Below are 10,159 nucleotides of genomic sequence, written 5' to 3'. Positions count from 1 at the left end.
CATTACATAATTTCTGAGTCCAAAGATCTGTATAGTTTTCATTCTTTGAGAAATTAACAAGATTCCAAAATAACAAGCATTTCTCAAGAAGCAAATCTTTGAAATATTGAAGACCATAAAGTTAATCTGAGCCCCTTTAAATAAAATACTAGCAAATAAAAATACTTGGCTCTCCAGGAATTATGTGCAATGTGTTTTGGGGTTAAAAGCAAAAAGATTTTTTTCTTATTATAATTTTTTGTTCTATAATTCTTATGTAGAAAAATTAATTTGTAAGTTTATATGGAGACATCATTAAGAAATGTTCATCTTCTTTACAAAGCAGAAATCTCACGTTCAAGAGAATTTCTTTGGATGGAAAGACTTTCAGGAAGATCTGCATCACAATACTGCATGCATTCAATCTCTGTTTACTCACCCTGCAAAGAACCAGTGGGTCAACAAACACTGTGGATCATCCCTTGCTGATAATTTGTATCCAGATGAAAACAAAAAAAAATTTATATCTCGTGAGAAGGGCAGGAATGTTTGAAAGGACATAGGGATTTTTTACAACCCAGAAAATGCACCAAGAATGACTCTGGAGAGATATAATATGAAAGTCATCTATGTAGCAAACAGTTAAATCAAACCACTGATCTCAGGAGAATCAATGAAACTAAAACAGGGGAAAAGATGCAGGAATGTAATTTTTTTGAGAAAGTTCTCAGGAATTGTTCTGACCTTAGACAACATGAGAGAACTAAAACTGATGAGAAGAAAATGAATGCCATGTGTGTGGGAAAGCCTTCAGGAAGTCTTACAATCCTCAAAGGCATGAGAAAATCCATACTGGAGAGAAAACATACAGATACCATTGGTGTGGGAAAGCCTTTTGTAAATTATATAACCTTCAAATGTGTTGAGGGCCACAGACAAGTCAAGATGGAGCCTGGCACTTTGCCAAGAGGAGTGGTTTGAGAAGTAATGCCAGGGAGTCATTAAGATGATGGAGATCCCTTAATGACTGACTGCTGTATCTAGATGCTGTTAATTAAGTTAAGCTGTGTGTAATTATTAAGATGATGAGGATTCCTTAATGACTAATTGATGTATCTAGATGATTTTAATTGAAACAAGCTGTGTAAAATGAGTTAGGTATAAATACCTCTGCTGTCCTACAATAAAGGGGCTCCCACTGTTTCAATCTTCACAAGTTGCTTGCCACCCCTCAGTTATTTTGCCCAGCAAGACTGCAGCACAAATGCATGAAAAAACTCACACAGGAGAGAAACCATATGAATGCCATGTGTGTGGGAAAGCCTTCAGTAAATCAGTTCACCTTAGTTGTCATCAGATAATCCATAGGAAAGAAACCATACCAATGTCAGTTGTGTGGGAAATCCTTTTGTAAATCATACAACCTTCAAATGCATGAGAAAACTCACACAGGAGAGAAACCATATGAATGTAATGTGTGTGGGAAAGCCTTCAGCAAATCAGTTCACATTAGTCATCATCAGATAATCCACACAGGAGAGAAACCATACCAATGTCAGTTGTGTGGGAAACCCTTTGGTCTATCATACAACCTTAGAATACATGAGAGAATCCACACTGGTGGGAAACCATATGAATGCCATGTGTGTACGAAATCCTTCAATCAAGCAACCACCTGAGACTGCATCGAAGTACACACACTGGAGAGAAATCCTACCAGTGCCACGTGTGTGGGAAATCCTTCAATCTTGTTACCTTAAACCACACCAGAGAATCCACACTGCTGAAAAATCATATGAATGTCCTGTGTGTGGGAAAGTCTATCATCTGGCCTTAGACACCCTGAGAAAACACATATTGGAAAAAAAACATTCAAATGTCACCTGTGTGGAAAAGCTTTCAGTACATGCTCTCTTCTGAGATGGCATGATAAAATACATACTGGAGAGAAACCATACAAATGCCCTGTGTGTGGAAAGTTTTCAGCTGATCAGTGGGTCTCAGAGTTCATGAGAGAACACACACTGGAGAAAAATGGCATGCATGCCACCTATGTGGCATAGTCTTTGACCATCACCGTACCATTAAATAATCGAACAAGACTCACCTTGGATAGTGGTCAATGGAATGTAGCCTGTGTGGAAAGGCCTCTATTAATACTCCAACCTTAGAAAACACAAGCAAACTCAATGAGGAGAAACTACATGAGTGCCATCTAGGTGGGAAAAGCTTCAATCCATCTTATTGCCTTAGACTGCGTGAGAAAATGCACAAAAAATAAATCATAGGAATGTCAGCTGTTTGAGATGTCTTGCCAATGTTCTGCATGTAGGAACCCATGATGGAGACAAACTTGAGTTCCTGTAACATATATTCTAACCTGGTATTGCAAGATATAATAACTAAAATTTTGACTTCTATTTCATATATGTCTGCTCCTACTCTTATTTTTTCTTTCCTACCACTTAATTTAAAAATAAACTGATTGTTGCTCTAGCTTATTCCTGATAAAAAGTACATTAAGTTAAAAATGTTTGTGTACTCTTTTATCCCACAGATTCTGACATTGAAAGATCACTTTGTTCACTTAGTTCAAATCACTTTTTATTTACTTCTCTTTTGCCTTCTTCCTTGCCATTTCATGTTGAAGGACTTGACATGTGGTGATGGGGTTCTATAGATCTCAAGGGGATTGATTTCTAATATAATAAACCCTGCAGAAAACACAGTCTGCATGGTTTAAATTACTTAAATTATTAAAAAAGGTAATGGAAATGCTTAAAATTTGAACAATAAGATGGTACATGTCAAAACTGATCAAATTGCATGCTTCCAATTTGAGCATTTGATTGTTTTTCAACATTACCTCAATAAAGCTATTTTTAAAAATGTGAAAGAACCTTCAACTCTACTTGTGAAATCCAAATGTGAGCACCCCAAAATTGATGAATCACCATTAATCAGAATGAAAAAAATTTAAGTAATTTTAATCCTCTCTTGACAAACATAAGGGCATGGAAAATAATCCATAAGAATAAAATTTGATTTCAAAAACCTTAATAAGTGATCTTTCTTAAATGGCATATGTATTATAGCCCCTGTCAAGAATATAATGTAGTAGTCTAAGATCTCTATTCTCAGCTTTTAATATACTAGAGTGTTTGACAGGAAAGTCGTTGACAAGATCCAGGTCCTAGATAGGGTTTCCTCAAACATGTGTACTTTCAGACCCAACCCACTCCCTTGTATTCCTCAGGAACTTCTTGAACTTCATTCACATTGGTTCCCTTGTGTCCACTGGTGGGACTTTTGAGAACAATCCCATAAACAAACAAACAAAAAAGTATTTTCAAGGATTTCACTTTCAAGTTAGATGTGCTCTCATCTCTCCATTTAATCTGGTATTCCAAAGGGGGAGCATGATGAATGATGAAATTTATAATAATAAGTTACAGTTGTATTCTTGTTACCCAGATCAACAATAATTAAAAGTAGAATAAAACAGTTTTAATCTGAGAGACATAATGAGATAAAGAGTGTGGTTGGAAAATTGTTGTCTTTATTGATATTTCCGACATGTTCTTTGAACAAGAATACAAATTTTAATTTCTGCTTGAATTTGTAAAATATGTAAAAAGTCATGATTATGCCACATAAAGAGATATATTTAGTAGTTTTTTCCCCTTTTTCCTGTGTTTTACCAGCCTCAGTATCAACTGTGTCTTGAAAATAAAGATGGAATTTGTTCCACCTGATTCTCTTTCTCAGCCTGTTCTCCTCCTTTTACATATAAATCATTCAACTCTTGTTTGGATGTTGAATTTATGTTGTGAATTGTTGGAGGGAGAAGGGGAAATTCTCTGTGCTTCTTTTCTAGTTATGTGCAGCACATTGCCAGAAACTTGGTGGCAACACCAATAAAATCCATTAAGCCACAAATTAACAGGTCAGAAGTCCAAGTCAGAGCAGGTTGGATCCTCTGGAAGCCTCTCACAGGACCTCATGCAGGTGCTGGCTGCATCATGATCTCCTTGGGGCATGTTGATTCTCTCTCTCTCTCTCAGTCTTTGGGGAGGGTGCAGTTCTTGGTGGCTGTGGGGCTCTGGACCTGAATTTTGACATCCTGAGTTTTGTTTCCTCTCATATGTCACTTGATATTCTGTGAGAATTTGCAGACTTGGGGTGTGTTTGTGTTTGTTGCAGTGTTTGATTCTTTGGGCTGGCTAGACAAGCACTATACCACTGCACTGTACCCAGGCCCACAGTTGCTTCTTCTGTGCCTGAAGGAGACCTGTTCAGAGTTTGGTGCTGTCTGCGATCCTCCTATCACAAGTAATAGATTCCTGTCACACCACTCAGCTTTTCAGGTTCTCTCAGGTGCCTTCCCTTTGATTAGCTCACAGTGTCTATAATTGCATGAGCAAACTACCCCCCTCCTTGCCAGTTTTTGTGGCTGGGAACAAAATATATGACAAGAACAACTTATAGAACAAGTATTTTGTTTTGGACTCAGTTTTAGAGTTTCAGTCCATGGCCATCTGATTGCAATGCTTTAGGCCTGAGGTGAGGCAGAACATGGTGGCACAAGGACATGAGAGAGGAAAGATACTCTCTAATGGCAACCAGGAACAGAGAGAGTGAGGAGCTAGGGATGAGGTGCTTATTCCCCAAGGGCATTAGGGGACTACTTCCTCAAGCTCTGGCCCAACTTCCAACAGTTTCATTCTACCACGCGTCCTGCGCAATGGTTTCATTAATGAGGTTCTAGGCATTAAGTTAGCTAGAAGAGATTGAAATAAAATACACAGACTCAGTTACCTTATTTCTATTGCTAGGTCCGAGATGGCTCCCCTCTCTGGTTCGCTCCTCTAACCGCCCAGCAGGGCAGCAAGGATTACTCAGGGCTAGCAGGAGAGAGAGAGAGTGAACATGCCGGGGACTAGCCTTTTATTGGGGAACAAGAGATTCAGGGGAGAATTCCATCCAATGAAGGTTGAGGGGAGGGCTGCACTCCAAGGTCAGGGTCAGTGATTGGGTCCCCGGGGTCAGTGGTCAGGCACACCCCCACATGGATGGGCTCTCTCATCAGGAAAGGGCCGGGAAAACTTCGACAAAGCCAAAGTGCCTCAGTCCCTTAACGGGAGTCACCCAATCATGTGTTAGAATGGCTTCCCACAAGTTTTCATCTGGTAGCCCAGTAAAATTATTGGCCAATCAATTCACTGATCAGGTCACATCCATCTCTCCTAATGTAATCATCTCACCTCCAAAATTTTGAAACATTTCTAGATTTTTAATAGGAGACTTTGAGGGAGACCTCATTTCCAAGCCATAGTCATGAAAGAGAGCAGGGTGAGGACAATGATGGTGACAGAGCCACAGGCAGCTTCGTCAGACAGGAGAGCACCACAAAGATGAAGCCTTGGGTATCAGATCCTTCTTCAGCTATAATTGTACCTCTGGATGTAATTTAACAAATCTAGTCTTTCAGTGTCAGGTCTCTTCCTACCCACTGGCTAGGACACTCTTGTTGCCCAAACTGTCACAACCCCCAATCACCCTGACAACCAAAGCATCAAGAACCTGAAAAATAAAATGAAATGAAAGCGCACTGGTAGCTATTCAATGAATAACAAACCCACTGAGGATCAGGACATTGAGGCAGAAACAGAAGAACTCATTTCCGTAACAATTCCACCTCTGGCTAGGCACCCAAGGGAAGCCTAAAATTCCAGAGACTCCAGAGCCCCAGGCAGAAAAATCCCAAGGTGAAAGCCAGCCTCTGCAATATGGTGAGGCCCTAAGCAACATAAGTGGCCCTACCTCAAAAAATGAAAAGAGGCCATATAGTTACTTCACAAAAACATGGGCAAATGAACAGACACTTCCCCAAAAAGAAATACAAATGCCCAACAAACACTTGAAAAAAGTGATTGATATCATTAGGTTATCAAGAAATGCCAATGATAAACACAAAAGATACCAGCTCACACCAGGTAGAAAGAATATCACCAAAGAAATAAAAATGTAACAAATGTTGACAAGGATGTAGAACCTTCATGTGTAGAAGTTAAATCTTATATAGTTGTGAGGTCACTTGGTGATCAACAACATATCTGTTAACGAATTGGAAACAGTTCAATTTAAACGTGGGTGTTTGTATGCACACACGCGCATGTGTGTGCGCGTGCAGCCAAATCTCGAAGAGTGCCAAACAAACGTTGGGCATCTATAGTATTTAGTATCTCTGATGTGTGGATTAGAAATGTTTGAGGCTCTGGCCATTCAATTTTTATTTTGCATACCGTTTGCTGTTTACAATAGAAGCTAGAAAGTGCAATGCCAACCTCTCGGTGCAAGAACAGTTTCACCCTAATGTGGCCGATACCATTTTGACTTGCTATTGGCAAGGATAACAGAGACCAATGTGTGGACTCACCTCCTGGCCCTTCATGGAACCAGCCCCCAGGCAGCGCTGGCAGAGTGCTGAACCTTTGCTTTAATATGATAAAGTTTCTTGCCATTTGTGCACAGATTATTTCACCTAAACAGATGCCCTCTGGTTCCACCCACATCTCCATACCAGTAATGATTTGTATACTTCAAAATAGATAGAATAGGGACTTTGGATGTTCTCACACAATTACATGGTATTATTGAGGAAGTGGATTTACTCAATGAACAGAGATGTGGAAATATCAGGTGGTACTCTGCAGATATACACAATTATTCTATCAATTAACAGGTAAAGAAACAAAGATAGAGATGGTATGCAAGTTCCCTTTTCTTTATTTACTTTCAATTTACTTTATTTCACACTTCAGTTGATTTATAAATTCAAATGCCTTTGGCACAACTGGGTGTGGTATTCCATATTTGGATCAACTCATTAATTTTGTATATTCAACAGGAGAGTAACATTTTATGTGAAACTATTTTTTTTATTATGTATGTATTTGTTTATCTAGCTGCTAGAATTGAACCCAGTAAAGGTTTACCACTGAGCTACATCCCCAGTCCGTTCAGTTTTTATTTTGAGAGAGAGTCTTGCTAAGATCTGATGGTCTCGCTAAGCTCCCAGGGCAGGCCTCCAAATTGCAATGCTCCTGCCTCAGCCTCCTGAGTTCCTGAGATTAAAGTGTCCACCACCAGGTCCAGTTAATGTGCAATTATTTCTTTGAGAAGTCAAGGTGAAGGATGAAGCAATATAGTGACAATTGTACAAAGTATTGTGTTCACTTTACAAATGTGCATGTATCAAAATATTTAGGTATAAAGAAATGTTATGTGATCAGTTTCAAAATATCCCAGAGATGATTAGAATAGATTTAATTCAGTCTCACTGATAGGATTTGGAGTGCTGTCATGTGGCCTTGAAAGGTGACCCCATCAAACTACTCCAAAGGAACTCTATGTATCTAGCGTGATAGTTTCTCCTTAAAGAGGTCTAGATTTTTAGTTAACAAATTCCTCTGAAGTCTGTCAAATTTCCTTAATTTAATTTGTAATAATACAATGTAAAAGAATTTATAGAATCAAATACAGAAATTACAGACATAATTGTGATATAAATTAGGTCATTAAAAAGTAAAAATTCAACTCTCTTAGAATGTTTCCTTTTTAAATATTTATGGGAAAGAATGATGCACCTATTAGATATCCCTGAAAATACCCCAAATTATTTTTTAATGGATAGAAACAAATTACATATGTTTCCCAAGTACACAATTTACAAGTTATATTATTGAGATATGACATAAATACTTAGCAATAGACTCCAAAATCATACATAAAATATCAGAATTTGAAATTTAAAATAGTATTTCAGAGAATAAAGATAACTGTGAGTTGAATATTAAAATGTTCTGGAAATTACTGAGTTGATTCAAGTATGAAATACCACACAAAAGTGTGAAATAAAATAAGTTGAAAGTAAATAAAGAGAAGGGAACTTACATACCACCTCTATCTTTGTTTCTTTTTCCTGTTAATTGATAGAATAATTGTGTATATCTGCAGAGTACCACCTGATATTTCCACACCTCTGTTCATTGAATAAATCTACTTCCTCAGTGATACCTTGTAGTTGTGTGAGAATATCCAAAGTCCCTATTCCATCTATTTTGAAGTATACAAATCATTACAGGTATGGAGATGTGGGTGGAACCAGAGGGCATCTGTTTAGGTGAAATACTCTGTGCAAAAATGGCAAGAAAATCTGTCATATTAAAGCAAAGGCTCATCCCTCTACCAGCACTGCCTGGAGGCTGGTTCCATGAAGGGCCAGGAGGTGAGTCCACACATTGGTCTCTGTCACCATTGCCAATAGTAAGTCAAAATGGAATTGGCCATATTTAGGTGAAACTTCTCTTGCACAGAGAGGTTGGCATTGCACTTTCTAGATCCTGCTATAAAAAGCAAACCGTCTACAAAATAGAAATTGAATGGCCAGAACCTCAAACATTCCTAATCTATACATCAGAGATACTAAATAGTGTAGACTCCCAGGCTTTGTGGGCCCTCTTCAAAATTTGTTTGCATGCACACACATGCTTGCATGTGCATACAAACACACGTTTAAATTGAACTGTTTCCAATTCATTACCAAATAGATATGTTATTGATCATCATATGTGACCTTACAACTATGAGCTTTCACTCACAAACCTTCTGTATCCTTGCCAACATTTGCTATATTTTTATTTCTTTCATCTGATTATCATTGCATCCTTGAAAACTAGTGATATCCAGCACCCTTTTCAAGTGTTTGTTGGCCATTTGTATTTTTTCTTTCTTTCTTTCTTTCTTTCTTTCTTTCTTTCTTTCTTTCTTTCTTTCTTTCTTTCTTTCTTTCTTTCTTTGTTTTTTAGGTAGGGGCTCTCTATGTTGCTTAGGGCCTCACCATATTGCAGAAGCTGGCTTTCAAATTGTGAAGTTCCTGCCTGGGGCTCTGGAGTCTCTGGGATTATAGGCTTGCCCTTGGGCACCTAGCTAGAGTGTTAAGGAAATTGTTAAGGAAATGAGCTCTTCTGTTTCTGCCTCAATGTCCTACTCTTCAGTGGGTTTGTTATTCATTGAATAGCTACCAGTGAGCTTTCATTTTATTTTATTTTTGAGGCTCATAATGCTTTGGTTGTCAGAGTGAATGGGGGTTGTGTCAGTTTGGACAACAAGGATGTCCCAGCCCCTGGGTAGGATGTGACCTGATATTGAATGACTAGTTTTTTAAATTATATCCAAAGGTGGAATTACAGCCTAAAAAGGATCTGACACCCAAGGCTTCATCTTTGAGGTGCTCTCCTGTCTCATGAGGCTCACTGTGGCTCTCAGTCACCATCATTGTCCTCACTCTTCTCTCTAGTCCATGACTATGGCTTGGAAATGAGGTCTCCTCGAAGGCTGATATTAAAAATCTAGAAATGTTCCAAAATTTTGGAGGTGAGATGATTACATTAGGAGAGATGGATTTGACCTGATCAGTGAATTGATTGACCAATAATTTGAATGGGCTACTGGAGGGAAACTGTTGGAAATTGGGCCAGAGCCCGAGGAAGTTGTTCCCTAATGGCCTTGGGGAATAAGCACCTCATCCCTGGCTCCTCAATCTCTCTGCTCCTGGTTTCCATTAGCAGAGTATCTTTTCTCTCTCATGCCCTTGTGCCAGGATGTTCTGCTTCACCTTAGGCCTAAAGCATTGCAGTCAGGTGGCCATGGGTTGAAACCTCTAAAACTGAGTCCAAAACAAAATGCTTGTTCTATAATTTGTTCTTGTCATATATTTTGTTCCCAGCCACAAAAACTGGCAATGAGGGGGGTAGTTTATTCATGCAATTACTAACACTGTGAGCTAATCAATGAAAGGGAAGGCACCTGAGAAAACCTGAAAAGCTGAGTGGTGTAACATGAATCAATTACTTGTGTTAGGAGGTTTGCAGACAGAATCAAACTCTGAACAGGTCTCCTTCAGGCACAGAAGAAGCAACTGTGAGCCTGGGATACAGTGCAGTGGTATAGTGCAACAAACACAAACACACCCAAATCTGCAAATTCTCACAAAATATAAGGAGATAAATGAGAGGAAACAAAACTCAGGGTGTCAAAATTCAGGTCCACAGCCTACAGCCCCAAGGACCTGTACCCACCCCAAAGACTGAGAGAGAGAGAATCAACAGGCCCCAAG

The sequence above is a fragment of the Ictidomys tridecemlineatus genome, unplaced genomic scaffold, assembly GCF_052094955.1.
Source record: "Ictidomys tridecemlineatus isolate mIctTri1 unplaced genomic scaffold, mIctTri1.hap1 Scaffold_540, whole genome shotgun sequence".
NCBI lineage: Eukaryota > Metazoa > Chordata > Mammalia > Rodentia > Sciuridae > Ictidomys > Ictidomys tridecemlineatus.
This window is presented reverse-complemented; position numbering follows the sequence as displayed.